This window comes from Bos taurus, chromosome 10, assembly GCF_002263795.3.
Source record: "Bos taurus isolate L1 Dominette 01449 registration number 42190680 breed Hereford chromosome 10, ARS-UCD2.0, whole genome shotgun sequence".
NCBI lineage: Eukaryota > Metazoa > Chordata > Mammalia > Artiodactyla > Bovidae > Bos > Bos taurus.
Genome location: NC_037337.1, coordinates 83,900,343 through 83,923,012, shown reverse-complemented (window position 1 = coordinate 83,923,012; position 22,670 = coordinate 83,900,343). Strand labels below are relative to the sequence as shown.

At 42.6% G+C, this 22,670-nt stretch overlaps 1 protein-coding gene and 1 long non-coding RNA gene across 22 annotated transcripts in view; one reads left to right on the top strand and one right to left on the bottom strand.

Annotated features, from left to right (window-relative positions):
- Window positions 1-22,670, bottom strand: part of RGS6 (regulator of G protein signaling 6) — a 612,180-nt gene that overhangs the window by 143,828 nt on the left and 445,682 nt on the right. The gene's annotated exons all lie outside the window — the stretch shown is intronic.
- Window positions 5,090-20,881, top strand: LOC132346414 (uncharacterized). The gene is made up of 3 exons (XR_009496242.1): window positions 5,090-5,912; window positions 16,651-16,760; window positions 19,450-20,881. It is a non-coding gene; the product is annotated as an uncharacterized lncRNA (long non-coding RNA).

Below are 22,670 nucleotides of genomic sequence, written 5' to 3'. Positions count from 1 at the left end.
ATCCTTAATTAACGTTTAATTAAGCAGTTGTTTCCTGATCCTCGCCGACGCCGTCCCCACTTCGAATTCCCTGGATCCACCGGGGCTGGACCCCGGCAAGTTTTCATTGGGAATACCATTGCCTTCTCTGAATCCCAAAGAAAGGCAATGCCAAAGAATGTTCAAACTATCACACAATTGCATTCATCTCACATGCTAGTAAAATAATGCTCAAAATCAAGCCAGGCTTCAACAGTACGTGAACCGTGAACTTCCAGATGTTCAAGCTGGATTTAGAAAAGGCAGAGTAACCAGAGCTCAAATTTCCAACATCAGTTGGATCATTGAAAAAGCAAGAGAGTTCCAGAAAAACATCTACTTCTGCTTTATTAAATACACCAAAGTCTTTGACTGTGTGGATCACAACGAACTGTGGAAAATTCTTCAAGAGATGGGAGTACCAGACCACCTGACCTGCCTCCTGAGAAATCTGTATGCAGGTCAAGAAGCAACAGTTAGAATTGGACATGGAACAACAGACTGGTTCCAAATCGGGAAAGGAGTACATCTAGGCTGTATATTGTCACCTTACTTATTTAACTTATATTCAGAATACATCATATGAAATGTTGGGTTGGATGAAGCACAAGCTGGAATCAAGATTACCAGGAGAAATATCAAAAACCTTAGATATGCAGATGACACCACCCTTATGGCAGAAAGCGAAGAACTAAAGAGCCTCTTGATGAAAGTGAAAGAGGAGAGTGAAAAAGTTGCTTAAAGCTCAACATTCAGAAAACTAAGATCATGGCATCCAGTCCCATCACTTCATGGCAAATAGATGGCAAAACAATGGAAATAGTGACAGACTTTATTTTGGGGGGCTCCAAAATCACTGCAGATGGTGACTGCAGCCATGAAATTAAAAGATGCTTACTTCTTGGAAGAAAAGCTATGACCAACCTTGACAGCATATTAAAAAGCAGAGACATTAGTTTGCCAACAAAAGTCCATCTAGTTATAGCTATATTTCTCCAGTAGTCATGTATGGATGTGAGAGTTGGACTATAAAGGAAGCTGAGCGCCAAAGAATTGATGCTTTTGAACTGTGGTGTTGGAGGAGACTTTTGAGAGTCCCTTGGACTGCAAGGAGATCCAACCAGTCCATTCTGAAGGAGATCAGCCCTGGGATTTCTTTGGAAGGAATGATGCTAAAGCTGAAACTCCAGTACTTTGGCCACCTCGTGTGAAGAGTTGACTCATTGGAAAAGACTCTGATGCTGGGAGGGATTGGGGGCAGGAGGAAAAGGGGATGACAGAGGATGAGATAGCTGGATGGCATCACCGACTCAATGGATGTGAGGTTGAGTAAATTCCCGGAGTTGGTGATGGACAGGGAGGCCTGGCGTGCTGCTGTCCATGGGGTAGCAAAGAGTCGGACACGACTGAGTGACTGAACTGACTGAACTGAGCATGGCCCTGCCCATCAGAACAAGACCCAGTTTCCTCCTCAGTCAGTATCTCCCATCAGGAGGATTCCACAAGCCTCTTATCCTTATCAATCAGAGGGGCAGACAGAATGAAAAGCACAATAACAGAAAACTAACCAAACTGATCACATGGACACAGCCTCGTCTAACTCAATGAAGCTATGAGCCATGCTGTGTAGGGTCACCCAAGACGGATGGGTCATGGTGAAGAGTTCTGACAAAACGTGGTCCACTGGAGAAGGGAATGGCAAACCACTTCAGTATTCTTGCCTTGATAACCCCATGAACAATATGAAAAGGCAGAAAGATAAGACATTGAAAGATGAAATCCCCAGGTTGGTTGGTGTCCCATATGCTAAGGAGAACAGTGGAGAAGTAACTCCAGAAAGAATGAACACATGGAGCCAAAGCAAAAACAACACCCAGTTGTGGATGTGACTGGTGATGGAAGTAAAGTCCAATGCTGTAAAGAACAATATTACAACGGAACCTGGAATGTTAGGTCCATGAATCAAGGTAAATTGGAAGTGGTCAAACAGGAGATGGCAAGAGTGAACATGGACATTTTAGGAGTCAGCGAACTAAAATGGACTGGAATGGGTGAATTTAACTCAGAAGATCAATATATCTACAACTGTGGGCAAGAATCCCTTAGAAGAAATGGAGTAGCCATCATGGTCAACAAAAGAGTCTGAAATGCAGTACTTGGATGCAATTTCAAAAACAATCTCTGTTCATTTCTAAGGCAAACCATTCAATATCACAGTAATCCAAGTCTATGCCTCGGCCAGTAATGCCAAAGAAGCTGAAGTTGAATGGGTCCATGAAGACCTACAAGACCTTCAAGAACTAACACCAAAAAAAGATGTCCTTTTCATTATAGGGGACTGGAATGCAAAAGTAGGAAGTCAAGAGATACCTGGAGTAACAGGCAAATTTGGCCCTGGAGTACAAAATGAAGCAGGGAAAAGGCTAATAGTTTTGCCAAGAGAACGTAATGGTCATAGCAAACACCCTCTTCCAACGACAGAAGCGAAGACTCTACACATGGACATCACCAAATGGTCAATACCGAAATCTGATTCCACTCAAGGTTTCCCAAAACCAAGTCATGTATCTAGAGCGCTCCTGGTGCTCCAGCACCGATTTTTAAATTTCTCCTTAATTTGTGTTCAATAAAATAAAATATTGATAAATTGACACTTTTCATCTACATAACTATTTTAAAATTATTGGATAGTAAAAAGATTAAGCAAAGCGAAAAAAGGAACTGACCAACTGGGAGAACACATGTATAACATAAATCATGGAGAAAGTGAAAAAGTGAAAGTGAAAGTCGCTCAGTCATGTCCAACTCCATGCGACCCCATGGATTTTACAGTCCATGGAATTCTCCAGGCCAGAATACTAATCAGCCCTTTCTCCATGATTTGGGGCTTCCCTAATAGCTCAGTTGGTAAAGAATCCATCTGCAATGCAGGAGACCCCGGTTCAATTCCTGGGTCAGGAAGACCCACTGGAGAAGGGATAGGCTACCCACTCCAGTATTCCTGGGCTTCCCTGGTGGCTCAGCTGGTAAAGAATCCGCCTGCAATTCGGAAGACCTGGGTTCGATCCCTGCGTTGGGAAGATCCCTGGAGAAGGGAAAGGCTACCCACTCCACTATTCTGGCCTGGAGAATTCCATGGACTGTAAGTCCATGGGGTCGCAAGAAAGGGCTGATTATTTTTATTGGACATCATGAGAAACACTGGACTGGAAGAAGCACAAGCTGGAATCAAGATTGCCAGGAGAAATATCAATAACCTCAGATATGTAGATGACACCACCCTTATGGCAGAAAGTGAAGAGGAACTAAAAAGCCTCTTGATGAAAGTGAAAGTGGAGAGTGAAAAAGTTGGCTTAAAGCTCAACATTCAGAAAACAAAGATCATGGCATCTGGTCCCATCACTTCATGGGAAATAAATGGGGAAACAGTGGAAACAGTGTCAGACTTTATTTTTTGGGGCTCCAAAATCACTGCAGATGGTGACTGCAGCCATGAAATTAAAAGATGCTTACTCCTTGGAAGGAAAGTTATGTCCAACCTAGATAGCATATTCAAAAGCAGACTTTGCCAACAAAGGTCCGTCTAGTCAAGGCTATGGTTTTTCCTGTGGTCATGTATGGATATGAGAGTTGGACTGTGAAGAAGGCTGAGTGCTGAAGAATTGATGCTTTTGAACTGTGGTGTTGGAGAAGACTCTTGAGAGTCCCTTGGACTGCAAGGAGATCCAACCAGTCCATTCTGAAGGAGATCAGCCCTGGGTGTTCTTTGGAAGGAATGATGCTAAAGCTGAAACTCCAGTACTTTGGCCACCTCATGCGAAGAGTTGACTCATTGGAAAAGACTGATGCTGGGAGGGATTGGGGTCAGGAGGAGAAGGGGACGACAGAGGATGAGATGGCTGGATGGCATCACTGACTCGATGGACGTGAGTTTGAGTGAACACCGGGAGTTGGTGATGGACAGGGAGGCCTGGCGTGCTGCAATTCATGGGGTGGCAAAGAGTCGGACACGACTGAGTGACTGAACTGAACTGAACTGATAGCTAATTTACAATGCTCTGGCACTGATTTACATGATTTTTATTTCAATGTTACAAACATTATACTAGGATTAAACTTCTTATGTTTTTAGCTCTTATACAAATGTACAACAAATGAATGCACAACTAAATACAGAGATGCAAACGAAAAGAAAGTCAAAGTCTTAGTTGCTCAGTTGTGTCCAACTCTTTGCAATCCCATAGACAGCAGCCTGCCAGGCTCCTCTGTCCATGAAATTCTCCAGGCAAGAATACTGGAGTATGGTTGCCATTCCCTTCTCCAGGGGATCTTTCTGACCCAGGGATCAAACCTGGGTCTTCTGCACTGCAGGCAGATTCTTTACCATCTGAGCTACCAGGGAAGCCCTGCTGCTGCTGCTGCTGCTGCTAAGTCACTTCAGTCGTGTCTGACTCTGTGTGACCCCATAGATGGCAGCCCACCATGCTCCCCCGTCCCTGGGAATCTCCAGGCAAGAACACTGGAGTGGGTTGCCATTTCCTTCTCCAATGCATGAAAGTGAAAGTGAAAGTGAAGTCGCTCAGTGGGTAAAATTCAAATTAGGAATTTATTCTCATGAGGGATCCTGCTTTTCTGACACTAAATTGCCAGGAAGCAGCACAGGAGATCCCACCCATGACAAGGTCATGCAGAGGAGACCTGACAGGCAAGGCGGATCAGGACTCGAGGGACTCCCTGGACCTGCTCGAGCATCGACCCCGCAACCAAAGTCTGTCTGTCTACTGTTTACTATATTATGCCTTTCACCAACTCTTCTGACATTAACAGGGGGCTCTCCCCGACCACCTTTCTCTGAAGAAAATCAACTTAAGGCTCTAGTTAATAAGTCTCCTGGGCTTGAAAGGAGCATTTTAATTCTAACCCCTCTGTTACTATTTTAGCTTGCTTGGCAGGTTTATCCACACTCTTGCAACTAACGCACATGATTGTTCACAAAACCCCAAGAATAACCTTCGAGTGATAAAAAAAAAAAGCTTTATTAGAATAATACTGCATTGTTGAGCCAATGTTTGCCACCTTGTTTCCTTGTCCTTTACCCAATGTGCACCTGGGAGTGCATTAGGTAGTATAGTTGGTATTCAAGAAAAACAAGCAGTAGCCTTGGCATTAGCAACGTAAGACCCTTGAGTTAATAAGTTCTTTATTGTAACCCACTGCACCTTTACTCCATAAGAATGTAGCTCTGTTTCCTGAGGGGGACTGCAGACTGGAAAGATAAAGGGAAAGCAGGTTTTCTGGTTGACCAACCTTTATCAAGAAAGAGTTATAAAATGTTAGCAGGCCACAGGGCCGGAAGATGATGTGCACAACATAAGACCCTTGTTTATGAAAAGCTATGCAGAAAATGTCCTGGTTTTGATAAAGGTGAAACTGATGTAATGTTGAGCTGACTCTGCATGACTTTTATCTTTCACTTCTGGAAATATGTAACTCAGGGTATAAAAGCCCCTTCTGAAAATAAAGCTGCAGACCCGTTCCACCTAAGCTGGGTCTCCCTGCGTCATTCTTTCTTTTTCTCTCTCTTCTTTTTTCAGGCTGATCTCCTGGAGTGCAGAGGCCCTCTGAGTTCACTTTTTTGCCCGGGCTTCTAAGACCCTCTCGAGAAGGCGCTCTGTGTCTTCGCTTCATCGAGAGGGTACCTGTGGCCTCCGTGAACAGAGCAAGTCCTGTGTCAGGGGCTTTATTGGATTTCTGTGTGAACCAAGGAATATCAGCCTCTTTCTCTCTCCTTTACTTTCTCTCTCGCCGACGCTGTTCGTCCTGAGGGTATCCCTGGATCCTGTTGGAGCTGGACCCTGGTACTAAATTGCCACCGTTGTGCTTCAAAGGCCTAAGTAAGTCCAGCTGCATCTTTGTAGACCATACGTGACAGTGGCAAAAAGAATTTACGCATTTCATTTTTGTTAACTTCAATTCTTAGACTCTGAACAAGATGGACCGCCTCACTGGAGTCTGTATTATTATTCCTGTTATTATTTTTAAATAATGTACTAGTTTTTTTTCCCATGGAACCCATCCAAGTGTGCCCTGAAACACATATTTAAAAACTTTGTTTCACAAATTTACGGTTACCAAGGGGGATTAACAGATACACACTATTATTTATAAAATAGGCAAACAACAAGGATCTACTGTATAGCACAGGACACTACACTATCTGCACTATTCTACAATAACCTATAATGGAAAGGAATCTGAAAAAGCATATATATATATATATATATAATGTTGTTATTGTTCAGTCGCTGAGTCATATCCGACTCTTTTTGACCTCATGGACTATAGCATGCCCAGCTCCTCTGTCTTCTACTATCTCCTGGAGTTTGCTCAAACTCATGTCCACTGAGTCAGTGATGGTATACAACCATCTCATCCTCCATTACCCCCTTCTCCTCCTGCCCTCAATCTTTCCCAGCATCAAGGTCTTTTCCAATGAGTTGGCTCTTCACATCAGGTGGCCAAAGTATTGGAGCTTCAGCTTCAGTCCTTCCAATGGATATTCTGGGTTGATTTCCTTTAGGATTGACTGGTTTTACTCTTTGCTGTCCAAGGAACTCTCAAGAGTCTTCTCCAGCACCACAGTTCAAAAGCATCAATTCTTTGGCATGCACTCAGCCTTCTTTATGGCCCAACTCTCACATCTGTACATGACTACTGGAAAAATCATAGCTTTGACAATATGGATCTTTGTCAGCAAAGTAATGTCTTTGCTTTTTAATATGCTGTCTAGGTTTGTCCAAGTTTTCCTTCCAAGGAGCAAGCATCTCTTAAGTTCATGGTTGCAGTTTCCCTGCATGGTCTGCAGGGATATATATCTATACATATCTATGTACTTTGGCCACCTCATGTGAAGAGTTAACTCATTGGAAAAGACTCTGATGCTGGGAGGGATTGGGGACAGGAGGAGAAGAGGATGACAGAGGATGAGATGGCTGGATGGCATCACTGACTCAATGGACGTGATCTGAGTGAACTCCGGGGGTTGGTGATGGACAGGGAGGCCTGGCGTGCTGCAATTCATGGGGTCGCAAAGAGTCAGACACGACTGAGCAACTGATCTGATCTGATCTCTGAATCACTTTCCTATATATTTGAAACTGATACTGCACTGTAACTTAACTATACTTCAACTGAAAAAAAAACCCAAACTTTGTTTAACCAAAGTAAGAGTCATTTTGTAATTGTTGCTAAGATGCTACATACTCAGATGGAACCCAGGAGATACCCGCTAGCAAGGTAAACCAGGGATGATGTCACAGGACACACTCCCTGTGATGACTCAATTTCTGCATCATTTTCATCCTTCCAAATTACTGTGAAACTTCTGTTTGCTCAACTTGCCATGACTTCATTTAGCAGAAATGTACCAATTACCTAATCTGCCCCTCTCTGTCCTTTATCATTAGACTGTGACACTTCAAGTTGTATATGACTGTGATGTGCTATGTCATTTCCATCATGCCAAATCAATCCATTAACTGCTCTAAGAAACAGAACCCCCAGTCTATAAAAATGTCATTCAACTGTACATATCATGGCAAAACAGAAGTTTCACTTCTGCACCTGGTGATAGATTCTAGTACAGTATAAAGTGAGAACAAGATGGATGCTGTCAACCAAATGACAGCCAGATATGCCTTGCAAATATTTAAAGTTAAATGATGTCATTTTAGATGATGTGTAAGTTACCTGCAGGACTGAGAATACAGATACTGAAATCCCTCAGCAGCACTTAGTTGTTTGGGTGGTATTAGCTAATATGTGTGTGTGTGTGCATATATATATATATATTATATATATATGCATATATATATAATATATATATATTCCTCTACTATTTCAAGTCCGGGCCCCCCTTTCGTATACTGGTCACCTCCAGTGAACACAGACTGCAACAAATACTACATAAGAGTGGAGCCGAAGTTAAGAAAATGACAAGGGCAGTGGTGTTCTTCATCTCTTGAGAGGTTGTGAGCTGGTCCTTTCTCTTGAGCTTCAACTGCTGAGCTTCAACTGCCATTGCATTGGAAAGGTCATGGCATCTCATCTGTGTTTCCACACAAAGTCAGCTTCTAACAGGAAGTAGTGTTTCTTGACATAGGAGACTTTAAAAGGAAGCTATTCCAGGTCACTGCCTGGAAGAATACTGAGTGTGCTGGGGTGAGAGTGACAGCGGAGCAATACAGCAGTCGGTGCAGGGATAGAAAGCAGCCGGATGTCCCGGAGGGTCTCCATAGACAGTAACCGGTACAGACTCATTGCTGAAAGACGGTTCCCTGCACACATCCATAAGCAGAGACTAAGACAGTCTCTCTCTCTCTCTCTCTCTCTCACACACACACACACACGCACACACACAGGCAGCCTGGCACAGGTGGCGTGGAGTAGTGCTGCATGCAACATACCAGAGAGGACCCGGATCATTCTAGAACTATCAGTGCTGTGCCAGTGAGTTAAAAGACTTGAGTTAAAAGAGACTTGGCATTAGAATCTACAATACAATATGACATGATAACTTACAAATCAATTTTAGTTGATTATTAACAGTATATAACAATGTCAGGGTAACAGAAGAAACCTCCATACAATTTTCATTACCAAAAGTGACCTCAGTCGTTCTCATGAGTTATTTGTATAAAGTCCGAGTTCATGATGGCTGTAGATATCTGAACAACATGGACAAACCCAACTATGAAATCAAGACTGGAGGCCCCTGCTGGGCAAATCCCAGGTGGTGGCTGCTGCCAGTTCACCCGTAACCAACGGACATCTTCTTGTGTAGTTGGCTGTAGTCTTGGCCCCAAAATACTCAGGTTAAGATACTCAAATAGTTGAACCTCAACTACAAGGAAAGATTAGACGTGTCAGACATAAAGAAAACACAAACTGGAACCTGTCACTACAGGTGGGGCTCTTTCTATCTTTGGGATAAATCTGATAGCCGGTGATAGAAACGATGCCCCAGCTTATAAAGTGAAAGTCACTCAGTCATGTCCGACTCTTTGCAACCCATGGACTATATAGTCCATGGAATTCTCCAGGCCAGAATACTGGAGTGGGTAGCCTTTCCTTCCTCCAGGGGATCTTTCCAACCCAGGGATCAAACCCAGGTTTCCCGCATTGTGGGAGGATTCTTTACTAACTGAACCACAAGGGAAGTCCCAGCCTATGTGCCGCTCATAAACAATCACCAGTGTCTGTGCTGTTCCAGTCCCTGGTCACCTACATCCTCATACCACCTCTGCTGTCTCAGTTTTCACAACAAGAAAAACTCAGATGGGCACAATAAAATGCTTGGTTGATGCTCTGCTAAGTAGCATTTCTTTTGCAGTCAAGAGTCTTCTCCCTACACCTTGGATACATTTATTTATGGCTTCCCAGGTGGCTCAGCAGTAAAGAATCCACCTGCCAATGCAGGAGATGCAAGAGACACAGGTTCAATCCTTGGGTTGGGAAGATCCCCTTGAGAAGGAATTGGCAACCCACTCCACTATTCTTGTCTGGGAAATCCCAAGGACAGAGGAGCCTGGTGGGCTCCAATCCATGTGGTCGCAAAAAGTCAGACAGGACTGAGCTTTCCAGCACCAGATATATTTAAACTCTACCCCTAACCCATTCCCTTTCCCATTTATTGACCCTGGACTTATATATCCTCAGCAACCCAAGGACACATGGAAAAGAGAGGGCCCTGCTGTAGAAAAAGACAGTCGCCCTGAAAAACTGAATGACATTCTGATTTTGGAAAGGTTACAAGGCAGGGATCACAGCTGGAAGTGAAAGCTGATTACATTTTAGGAAGAATTAATAGAAAATTAAACCCTATCACTGAAGGATGTCCCTGGCAGTGATTCCTTCAGCTGAAGGTTGCAGGCAGGCAAGGAGACCCAATGTCAGTGGTAAGGTTGTGCTTCCCCCAAACCCTAGTCACTGGGAGCTTCAGTGAGTTTACCTGGGCTGACATGAGGTTGCAGGGATCAGAGGTGGCCACTTTGATGGCAGAAAGCGAAGAGGAACTAAAGAGCCTCTTGATGAGGGTGAAAGAAGAGAGTGAAAAAGTTGGCTTGAAACTCAACATTCTAAAAACTAAGCTCATGGTATCCAGTCCCATCAACTTTATGGCGAATAGATGGAAAAAAAGTGGAAACAGTGACAGATTTTATTTTATTTTTGAGAAATCACTGTGGATGGTGATTGCAGCCATGAAATTAAAAGATACTTGTTCCTTGGAAGAAAAGCTGTGACAAGCCTAGATAGCATATTAAAAAGAGATACATTACTTTGCCAACAAAGGTCCATATAGTCAGAGCTATGGTTCTTCCAGTGGTCATGTATGGACCATACAGAAGACTGAGCATGGAATAATTGATGCTTTCTAATTGAGGTGCTGGAGAAGACTCCTGAGAGTCCCTTGAACAGCAAGGAGATCAAACCAGTCAATCATAAAGGAAATCAGCCCTGAATAGTCACTGGAAGAACTGATGTTGAAGCTAAAGCTCCAATATTTTGGCCATGTGATGCAAAGAGCTGACTCATTAGAAAAGACCCTGATGTTGGGAAGGATTGAGGACAGGAGGAGGAGGCATCAGAGGATGAGATGGTTGGATGGCATCGCCAACTCAATGGACATGAGCTTGAGCAAATTCCAGAAGATAGTAAAGGACAGGGAAGCCTGGGGTGGTACAGTTCATGGAGTCACAAAGAGGCGGACAAGACTTAGCTATTGAACAACAACCATTTCTACATGTCTGTATAAATACATATACAAATACAGTCTAAGTCATCATGTGTGAGCTCTCAATGGACAACCTAGGTGGATGGCATTGGTGTACCAAGAAGGAAGTTAAGACTTGGGTGTCTGCCCAAGGTGAAACAGTCTTTGGTGAAGCAGATCCTGAACCCAGTTCTCCTAAAAGTGAGTTCTTTTGTCTCTGTCTTGTTAAAGTCCTTTCAGGATTTTAAATAGCTAAACAAACATAAGGGATTGTCATTATTATTTAGTAGTTGTTTTGGGTCAGTTTGCCATCTATCCTTCTAAGAGTAGACTGACGAGTCATCTTTTGGGGAAAAGGAAGGGTGAAGATGAAGGTTCTCTTCTCTCTCTTTTCCATGCTACCTTCCACTTCCCCTCATGACTCAGAGGCTCGTGAACAAGTGGACTGGAAGGCAGCCAAGACCTTGCAGGGATAAATTCCAGCCTTACTGACAGGTGTTACCCAGCCCTCTCTCCATACTCACTGTAGTGACGCCATCTCAAAGAGCTGCTGATTCCATTTTGAAACATCTCTCATTGTCAAGGATTTTCCTTTCACTGATCTTAAAATCTATTTTCCTGCAACCTCATCTCATGGCGGTTCAACTTCTTGTGAATCCCCTTCAGCTTTTCTCTACTCCGGGGTCCCCAGGTCCTTTCACTGGTCTTCACGTTGACAGACTTTCTAGCCTCACCACTCTGCTGGTCACTCTCCCAGTGAGACGCTGAGCTTTGTCACTGTTCTCTGAAAATGAATTCATTGCCATTTAGACAGCACCTCTGATGCACTCTTGCTTTGTCAGAATACAAGAGGACTGTCACTTTTCTTAATTTAGACACTATTTTTCCACCTGTGGCAGCAATAGCAGCGGCAGCCTTGTCACTTTCAGCCTTCAGTCTGGCTCATCTTCAGCAGATGATAGATAAAGTAGCTCTATAAACCATAAAATTCCATTATGTAACATTTCATTTAATGTGATCTATCAGTTGGGATCTTCTAAAATTTTTTCATTTGGCCTATTTGTCATGCTTGTCCTATGGGACCACAGAGCGGGGTGGGGGGTCCTGATGCAGGTAAGGCTGCTAGAAGCATCTCTGCATTTGTGGTGACTGTTCACACAGCATCCAGGTTGGTGTCAGAGGGAGGGACAACAGGGGCTACCCTGAGGGGTGTAGAGCCATTTGTAGGAGCTAGAATCTGGAGCTCAGAGGCAGTGCTAGTCCAACCAAGAAGGGTCATTCTGGCTCTGATTCCACCCAATGCATAATAGACTAACGTCATCAAACACCTCCTCTCAAGCTTCAGGCAGTATTTTTCCATCCACCCAGGACTTCCTCCCCTCCTATATCCTGAGTCATCTTAAGGGAGTTGCTCAGAATTGCTTTTCATTTCTTACTTTGAATCAGTTATAACTTTGATATGAATATATATATCCTTTACAAAAATGTGAATCAGAGAGAGGATCCTGTGTCCTCTCTCCTCTATGTTATGCACGCATCACTACTAATAATTATTCATTGTGTACTACTTTTATCCAGGGGTAAACCCCGCTTTACTGTCCACCAGCATTTCTCCAGCAATATTCCCAAATGACCGTGAGAGGAGCCATCAAATATTTTCCAAAGCTAAGATATTTGAGATATTCCTTTTAATTTCAATAACTTTATTATAAATTCAATAATACACTACTCTGAAAATTGAACATAACTTTTTTCAGCACTCAGATAAAAATTCACAGAGGCCCACAAACTGAGCAGGTTTGAAATAGCTAAGTGTTGGTTCACGGTCCTGATCATTTTGGTTTCACTTTGCCTTCAATCTTGTTCCTTTCTTTCTAGTTAGATCACGGTCTCTGATAGACAAGATAAACATGAAGTAGACACTGAATTCATCTGCTTTCTTATTATCAGGTACCATAACAACTCAATCTGGAGAAGGCAATGGCACCCCACTCCAGTACTCTTGCCTGGAAAATCCCATGGATGGAGGAGTCTGGTGGGCTGCAGTCCATGGGGTCCCTAAGAGTCGGACACAACTGAGCGACTTCACTTTCACTTTTCACTTTCATACATTGGAGAAGGAAATGGCAACCCACTCCAGTGTTTTTGCCTGGAGAACCCCAGGGATGGGGGAGCCTGGTAGGCTGCCGTCTCTGGGGTCGCACAGAGTCGGACACGACTGAAGCGACTTAGCAGCAGCAATAACTCAATATCTTTCAGTAGTAAGTAACCCTGATCTTTGTCTGTCCTTTTTGCTGGATATCTTCAACTTGTCTCTCAGAATCATCTCATTTATCCACCCTGCTCTGAGCCTAGAGAAGTTATCCTGGATGGGAAGTATTAATGGGTCCCCTTGCCCTCTGGTTTCTGGGTGGCTTCAGCCAAAAGGAGGTAGCACCAGAGGGAGGTGGGGGAATGCAAAGATGGTGGGGTCAGCACACTCTCTGCCTGATTCCATGGTTTGGCTGGGGTCTACCACTGACAGCCACTGCTTCTGTCTTGAGTCCCTTCTCAAACAATTACTCTCAATAGGTTCCAACTCGCTCCATATCATGTTATTTTTTTCTAAACTCTTTCCATACTTAAAAAAAAATCTTTTCTTTAAAATATCCTTGAATACTGTCAGTGAGCCATTGCTTCCTCTGAGACCCTCATTCATCCTTTTTGTCACTCCAAATAATGTCTCTTTCTGCTGTCATTTTTTGACCTTGGGAGAGTTTGCAAGACTCCAACCTTTCTTAGCATTTAGCCTATCTGAATATCATTCTTTCAGGATCAGACATGTTTATTTCTTTACGTTCCTTGCTTTGTTGAATGCATCCTTCTAATATTTAGACTCTTCAGAGGGTTTCCTATATAGCTGTGTGATTTATTTGGATATTTTTCCTTTTCTTTCTCATTCAAATCACTTGGAAATCCCAAACGGTCACAGAATCTCCAGGTGGGAAAGGTCCTTGGAGGTCACCTAGTCAATCTCTTCTCATTCTACGTCCTCTCATGTGGCAACACCTCACACATACAAACTCACTTGTGATTTTTGTTCTTTATTTCTAGTAACAACTTAGCTGTGATACCCTCGCAAATGATGGGGTGGGTTGCAGTAATGAGTCTTGTGAACCTTGCCAGTTATCAAAGATTCTCCCATCTGCTTTGGAACTCTTCAGGAGAATAAGCCAGGGCTGGGAAAGCTTACAAGAGATGGAATATAAATTATTCTTTAGGAGTTGATCCAACAAGAAGCAGACAAGGAAGATTTAGCTAAATATCTTTCTATGCCTACTCCAGGAAGCATAGGATGGTTAGATTTTATATCAGGGGTTTGTATTCATTGTGGTATTTTAAAGAGTTAGACTTTGGGTAAAAACAGGGCAGCTGAAACCGATCATAATGTTTCTCTAATTCAATGATACTTAAACTGAAAAACAACAACATCAAAAATAGTGAAAACCAGTCAAAATTTTTATCAGCAGCAACCAAAAATGGAAAGGGACATAATACAAGGCCACCTACTTCCAAATTGGCAGTCAGGGCGGTTCTGCAGAGAAGCAGTGGAGAAAGGCCCAGCCCACAACTGCCACCGCCAGCCCAGTCTTGCGCCTGAAAATCAAACCTGGGAGTTAGCATGATGGGGAATTGTTCCCCGTGAATCTGGAGAGGAGAGGACTTTCCTTTCCAAAGAGGCAGAAGTGGAGAAGTATGTGGTGAGCAATGAATGTAAGAAGGCACACAAAGGACAGGGCTGACTTTCCAGGACGAAAGTGAATTTATAGCATCATCCCACTTTCAAAAACGTGTTTTTGGCTATCTGTCTAGTCTGCCAGACTTCCACCTATATACAAGCATCAAATGAACTTGAATATAGAAACAATACTGGGCAATCATGGGACTTATGGCTAGTGAACAGAATCTGTACAATGTCAACATTGCAATTTATTTTTCCCTCTTGATGAAAGTGCAAGGATCATGATGGGTGAGAATTTTGTCTGTTCTGTCTACGGCTTATAGCTATTGGCCCAAAACCTTGAGAGGGACTTGCACAAAGCAGACCCTCAGTGAACATGTGTTGAATGAAAAAAATGAGGATAAACTGCTACAGAAATTGGGAGGAGGGGGTTAGAGAAGTGGGAAGAAGCAAATATCCTTCCATAGCATGGGGTTAATTGATACTATATAAAACCGAACCATGTAGTTAAGAAAAATTTTATAACCACAATGACTTTTATAATAATTTTTGTTAAAGCATCTTTAGGGAAACAACATGTTAGGTAGTAAAGAAATACTTAAATGAGTTTCAGAATCTTTCCAGTGTTACTTCATTTTCCTTGACTTCTGTACATAAGTAAAATTGATCTGAATATATATATATATTTTTTTTAATATATTAATATATATAAAAATTTATCTATATTTAAATTTTTTAAAGGCTTGAGCATATGATCCCAATTTTATGTGTATCTAGGTATCCAGCCAGTTTCTGTGTGTATATGCATATATATATTCTCTCTCCCTCTCTTTGAAAGATTCTAAACTGATGTTTATCTAATGTTCAATACTGCTGTTTTTGGGTGGTGAGATCTGGAAGATTACTTCTTACTTTGTACTTTTCAGAAACTGTTGAAATCTTTAGAAGGAGTATGTACGTTTTTTAATACAAACAATACTGCAATTTTTATTTAGTTACAAAAATAAGATGATAGTAAAAGTGGATACTGGTATATCATGTTATTGCCACAGATTGAAAATGTCCAAAAATTTGGTTTTGTGTCTTTTAAAAAAAAGAATTAATGACAATTATGAGGAAAGAATGTAGGTTAAATGTTGCTTTGCTGGTTCACAAAAGTTGTCTTAATCTGATTCACCATTTCTACTGTTCTTTTTGAAGCAGGCTGGCACACAGGCTCTGGGGTCTGTCTTAGACTGAGCATGTGGCCATAAACTAGTTAAGATGGTTGCATTTTTAGGAAATGTAATTATTGGCTATTAAGGCTGTAATTTATAGAATCATTGCAGAATGCATTCCACTGAACAATATGTTCCAGACTTGTCTCTTTTGCTTTCTCTTCACATGCTAAGGACAAGGTAAATGAATAGCCTGGGTCTGCCTGGAAGTATTAGGATCACTGGGTCACACATGTTTGTCTACATGTTTTAGGAGTTTGAATGAATATATACGTAGTTGCTCAGTTGTGTCCAATTCTTTGCAACTCCATGGACTTCAGCCCACCAGGCTCCTCTGTCCATGGAATTCTACAGGCAAGAATATTGGAGTGGGTTGTCATTTCCTCCTCCAGGGGATCTTCTTGACCCAGGGATGGAACTCATGTCTCCTTCATTGGCAGGCAGATTCTTTACCACTGAGCCACCTGGGAAGTCCCATTTGAATGAATGAGTGAGTATTACTCTCACTACCTATCTTCATAAATAACATATTTTCAAAATCACCACATTCTTAGGTCACATTAGAGAATGCTGTTTTAATTTATCTTAGACAGGAGATATGGCAGGATTCCCAGTGAAAAGTGATGAGTTATGGACTTAGGAGACTTGGGTTCTATTCCTTGTAGCCCTGTTGGTCAACACACCCAACTTCTCTGACTCAGTTTCCTGTCTGGAAACAAGAGGACTGGAATTTCTTGACCCTGGTTGTATGTTCGAATCACCTGGGAGTATTTACCAATTAGTGATGTCTTGTCCCCATCCCAAGCTCTGGGGAGCTTAGATACCGTAAAGTCTATAAAGCTATTCAGGTGATTCTAAGATATAGTCAGATTCAAGGACCATTAAGTTACTTGATAATCAAAAATATCCATCTTACATCACAGACTATCCCGCTGCAGGCTCCGTCCTGGCTCCCCAACACTCTGAGAAAAGAGGTGGCCAGACTGTATCAGTTCCTCCCGTGATGTGTGGCCTGGAGATCCTCGGGCAGAAGGTAAAAATCACCCTAGCTATCTGAGCAGACAAGCCAAAAGGGGAATGACATCAGACTCTTTGTTTCAAGGACATACCATGTAGGTTTGGTATTATCTTCAGAAGTCACCGCTTTTTTTTTTTTTTAATTGGAGTATAGTTGATTTACCCTGGTGTGTCAGTTTCTACTGTACAGCAAAGTGAATCAGCCATACGTATACATGTATTCCCTCTTTTTTGGATTTCCTTCCCATTTAGGTCACCACAGAGCAATGAATAGGGTTCTCTGTGTTACAGTAGTTCCCATTAGTTATCTATCTTATATATAGTATGTATGTCAATATATACACATACATAGTATATATACATAGCATGACTCCCAGTTCATGTCCACCCCCCACCCTTTCCCCTTTGGTGTCCATACATTTTTTTCTCTAGTCTGTGTCTCTGTTTCTGAGAAGCTGCCACTCCTTATTTGATTGGGCCATTAGGAGAGTCTCTTCCCCTCCACTTGCTCTCGTTGTGATGGAGGGAGTGTGCATTGCTGCCAAATGGACTTGTAATGTTATTAGCTGCTTCTTTCCAATCTCTGCCTGTTGGCAGCTCACCTGGGAATTCTGAATTTCCCCCCAACCAACTGGCATGCAGATGGAGAAGGTATGTCCCCTCAAAGTGCACACTTGACCCAGGAGGCAGGGTGGGAGCTGCCAGAGGGGAAGGCAGAAGGTTTGCACACAGTCTCTACACTGCAGCCAGGCTGCCTGGGCAGCTCTGTCATCTTAGTGAGGCTGAACCACCTTCCAGGCTACTTTCCTCCAGTTTTTCCAGCTAGGGTGGGGACTCCCTGTGCTGAGAGTGGAAGGGCAGCGGCAGGACATACACGTTGGCCCTTATCTGGGGGTGCACATCATTGAGGAGGGGGGACAGCAGCCAGGCTTGCAACTCCCACATTCCCCTAGATTTTCCTTTAGCTCCTCTGACTCCTGGTCCAAGTGATCATCTCTCTGATGATGGGAGCATCGGCCAGCAGGACTACTGTGTCATTAAGGGAGGTGACGAGAACTAACATGTTTCCAGTCTTATGGGTTCCAGTGTGTGGGGGACCCCAGTGATTCCTCTCTCTCCATCTTACATCCATCTTCCCTCCTGAATGCCCATCCTGCAGACTCCGAGATCCAACATCAGGTGACTAGATGGGAAGGCAATAGCCTTACAGAGACTGCTCAACTAGCAACCACAATTGGGTCACATCAAACCCCTGTAGCAAATACATATGTTCAGGGAACTCCCTCGTGGTCCAACAGGTAGGACTCTGAGCTTTCACTGCTGAGGGCACAGGTTCAATCCCTGGTCAGGGAACTAACATCCCACAAGCCATGTGGTGCGGCCAAGAAAAAAATAACCCACATATATTCATATTTATACTTCAGTGATATTCAAACACAGAGTCCTGTGTTCTAGAGCTTCTGTTTCTCTGATTGAGCCCTGAGTGACCTTCTCAAAATTCGTATCTGATCACGTCATGCCTATTTAAAACCTCCAGTGTGTTTTCCCACTGCTCTCAAGACCAATGTCCCTAGGCATCTCTCCAGCCTCCCATCAGGCCAGGCTGCCCTGCCGTATTCTGCTCCCACCTCCATGATGTTTTAGTCCCCTACTTGCGGTGGTATCTTGCACATGTGGTCCCCTCTGCCTGGCTCTCTCTTTCTAGCCATCTCTACCTGGCTTTAATCTTTCACATCTTTAGCTCAAATGTCAGCCTAGTGAAATTCTCTCATGGTGATTTCTTACATCACCACGTCCCTCTCCTCTGAGCATTGTCACACGCACAATAGTTCATTTATCTGTGGGACTTCTTGCCCAATATCCCCTCCAATGGATTATAAGCTCCAGGAAGGCAGTGTGGGCGATTTTCCTTTTCATTGTGTGTTCCTTACACCTAATACCTTGCTTGGCATGCAATTAACTTCCCTTCCTGGCACAAGAAATCTCAGTGAAATAAATGAATAAATGAAAGATGCTCGGCAGATGAAGAAGATGGCAGAGGAGCAGCAGGAAACAACTAAGGGATGAGATGTACTGGAAGGCAAGGCTCGGAGCCCGGCCAGCCCAGGGGGTTCTTCAGGGTCAGCCACTGTGGGGAGGCCAATCCTGACGGCCCACAGTTGGTTGCTGTGTTTTTCTCCATCAAGAGATAAGGAATTATTAACTCACGTAAGATGGATGGGTGTTATGCACTAAAACAGATTTCCCTTTTTCATGGCCAATTTTTGCTAATGATTTTTTTTTTTTTTTTACTATTCCATGTGTATTTTTATTTATTTATTTATTTTTCCTTTATTTTCTTTTTTTTATTTTTAAACTTTACATAATTGTATTAGTTTTGCCAAATATAAGTCACGAGCACTGATATCTCTAACTATCGAAGCAATCACTATATAGAGTTGAACCTTTTTTTTTCTTCTCTTGAACTCTGAATTTCTTGAAAGTAAAAGTAGAATTTGGAAATGAAATATATCATCCTTTTCAGAATAAATTAGTGTCTATGGAAAAAAAAAATGAACACATTCATGAATTACGGTTGAGTGTTCACCTTTCTTTCCAATGATAATTTAAAGAAGAAAAGCCCTCTGCCTTGATTTCAGCTGATTTTTCCCATGTGTTTTTATCTGCCAAAGCATGTTTGAATTTTGGTCCCTGCCTCCCACCAGGACAAGCACCCTCCTTGGCTCTGGACACAACCCTGGCACATGAAGTCTGATGGGAAGGTTCTAGAAGACCAGTGCTTATCTGTGGCCCCACAAGGAAGTCTCCAGCAACCTGGAGGATCAAGTGTACATCTCAGAACTGGACTGAGAGCCAGACATCTGGGTTTAGTCCTTGATTCCACTTCTAACTCGTCATGGGACCCAGCAGAGTCCACTTAGCCAACTACTCCGAGTCTCCATTCTCTTGCCTGTAAAATGAGTCAGCTGAGCAGAAGATCACAAAGGACCCTTAAACTCCAGTATATTATGATTCTACATGTACCCTTTCTGACAGCTATTATGGTAAATGACTTTTATTAGACAAATACAATGACTTTGGGGAAGATTGGTGGAAATTTATGAAATTAGTACTTATCTCTATCTTTCCCATGACAATGGGCTATTACTCAGCCATTAAAAAGAATACATTTGAATCAGTTCTAATGAGGTGGATGAAACTGGAGCCTATTATACAGAGTGAAGTAAGCCAGAAGGAAAAACATCAATACAGTATACTAACGCATATATATGGAATTTAGAAAGATGGTAACAATAACCCGGTGTACGAGACAGCAAAAGAGACACTGATGTATAGAACAATCTTATGGACTCTGTGGGAGAGGGAGAGGGTGGGAAGATTTGGGAGAATGACATTGAAACATGTAAAATATCATGTAAGAAACGAGTTGCCAGTCCAGGTTCGATGCACGATACTGGATGCTTGGGGCTAGTGCACTGGGACGACCCAGAGGGATGGTATGGGGAGGGAGGAGGGAGGAGGGTTCAGGATGGGGAACACATGTATACCTGTGGCAGATTCATTTTGATATTTGGCAAAACTAATACAATTATGTAAAGTTTAAAAATAAAATAAAATTAAAAAAAAACAAACCCTAAAAAAAAAAAAAAAAAAACTTTTCACCATTGTCCCAACATTCTCTTTCTTTTCCCCACTAAACCTTTTCTTCACATCCATACTTGGGACTTGTCCAGGCACTGCCATAGCTGATGTGAGAGGCTTCAGTCTACACTAAGAATCACGGCCCTTTAAAATCTTCTGTTTTATTCAGCAATAGAGGTTTAGCATTCATCTATTTTAAGGACCCATTTAATTTTTTAAGACAACTTTTTGTAGTTTTCCTGCACTTTGCTGTTCCTACCATCTGCTGTTGAGTCTTTAACTACACAAGTATGTTTATTCAGCATGTGCTCTCCCTGGACCCAAACTTTAAATTCTACTTTGACTTTTATTGTTAATTTGAGAATGTGCAATTGACTCAGAAGAATTTATGAAAATTAATTCAATAGACTCATTTAATTAATGTGACTCCAAGATTTTTATTCACATGAGATAGGCTTCAGCTTCAATAATTTGCACAGAGCATTCAAACTTGAATACAAGCCATCCAAAGAGTTCTGTTGTGGGATTTTTTCCCCCTGAGTCTCAAAAAACAGTTTGTGTCTAAATGACAGGAAAATACAAAGCAGCCATAATTATTGATGGATCTTGGGAAGTAAACAAGTATACCACCGAGGAGATTATAACTCACGACACTTAGTTTTCTAATATCCTCGGGACCATGCATCAGGCCCTGGGGATCCGGTGGCAGGATACAGGTGATAGTCTTACATTCAGATGCTGGAAGGACCTTTACAAAGTTTACCTGGTATTTTTTTGGGGGGATATTTCTGTACATCAATTTAAGTGATTGTCCCTCACCACACTATGACTCGGTGCCTGCCCTTAACCCCAGGGAACAGTCAGGGAAATCTCACTTATTGCTTTGGGAGGGAGTGACTCAGCAGAACCAGCAGACCAAGAGTAGCATCTCTGAGTCTGAGTCTCAACAGCCCATTCATTCTTTGCCCACTCCCTTCCCCCCCGCCCCCAGGAAAAGCAGGTTGTGTGTGGACTGGTGGCCCAGGAGAGAAGGAAAAGAGGCAGAGAGGCCCACCTCCCCTGAGCGGCAGGGGTACCCAGCTGCACAGTTGAAAGAACAAAGATTTGGGCATCTGGGACATAAATAATTCACATCCCTCAACCTCCCAAGGGAAATATAGTGAATCTGTGAGGTCCCACACCTCTTTGCATCCCTGTCCTCACAATCTGTATTCCCAGCACAATGCAGGAGCAGAATGAAGGTGTCTGGCAGATGGGCCCGAGACTCCCAGCAGAGTTTTCATAGCTAACTGGTAAATCTGGTATTTTGTGTGCTTCCAAATAAAGGACCAATGAAGCGATGAAATAGCAAGAAAGAAATATCACTACTGCTGGTACAAACAACTGGAAACATTTTATGGAATATAGCTCCTACTAGGTAGCAGATGCTGTTTTAAATATTGCTACATATTAACTCCTTTAATCATCCCCCACAATCTTATGAAGTGGGTATCTACTATAAATAGCTCTAATTTATAAAACTGAAACACAGAGACTGAGTAAAGAGGTCAGGACACACAGCCAGTAATAAGTAGAGCTAGGATGCAAATCTAAGGAGTCCAGCTCCAGAGGCAAAACTGAAGAGGCCTTAGAGTTAGGACAAAGAGGATGTAGCAATGACACGTGGACTTGGAGGACAGGAAGGGGGGAGGCTAGCGAACGGATGCCATCCTGGAGAAATGACCACAGACTCTGGCCAAGGTCCAGAAGAGCTGCCCACCTTCCATATTGGGAGACCTCACTGTGCCCCTGCCCCCACAAACTCAGATGCCACTCTGAGAAAAAGCATCTCACACAGAAATAAAGTTCAGTTACAGAAGAGTAAAGCTATATTTCTTGCATAGCTGTGTGTAATGACTGTACGAGTTATGGCATCCGTGTGGAATGTAACAGTTTACGAGGTATAAATCATGGAGACCAATGAGCACAGTCTACCAACTTTGTTTGAAAGAAAATACATACGTATGTTTCTCTGCTTTGTTTGAAAAAAAAATACATATGTAAAATGTTTCTGCCACATATATTCTTTAAGTTATAAACACATGCTCCTGGTTAAAAAAAAAAAAAAATTCAAAGATGACCAAGTTGAGTAAATAAAGGACCTCGGTCACCATTCCTTGTCTATTGTGGGTTGAACTGTGTCCCCTTCCTGCCAAATTTGCATGTTGACATCCTACCCCCAGAATGTCAGAATGTGACTGCATTTGGAGACAGGAACTTTATAAAGATAGTTAAATTAAAATGA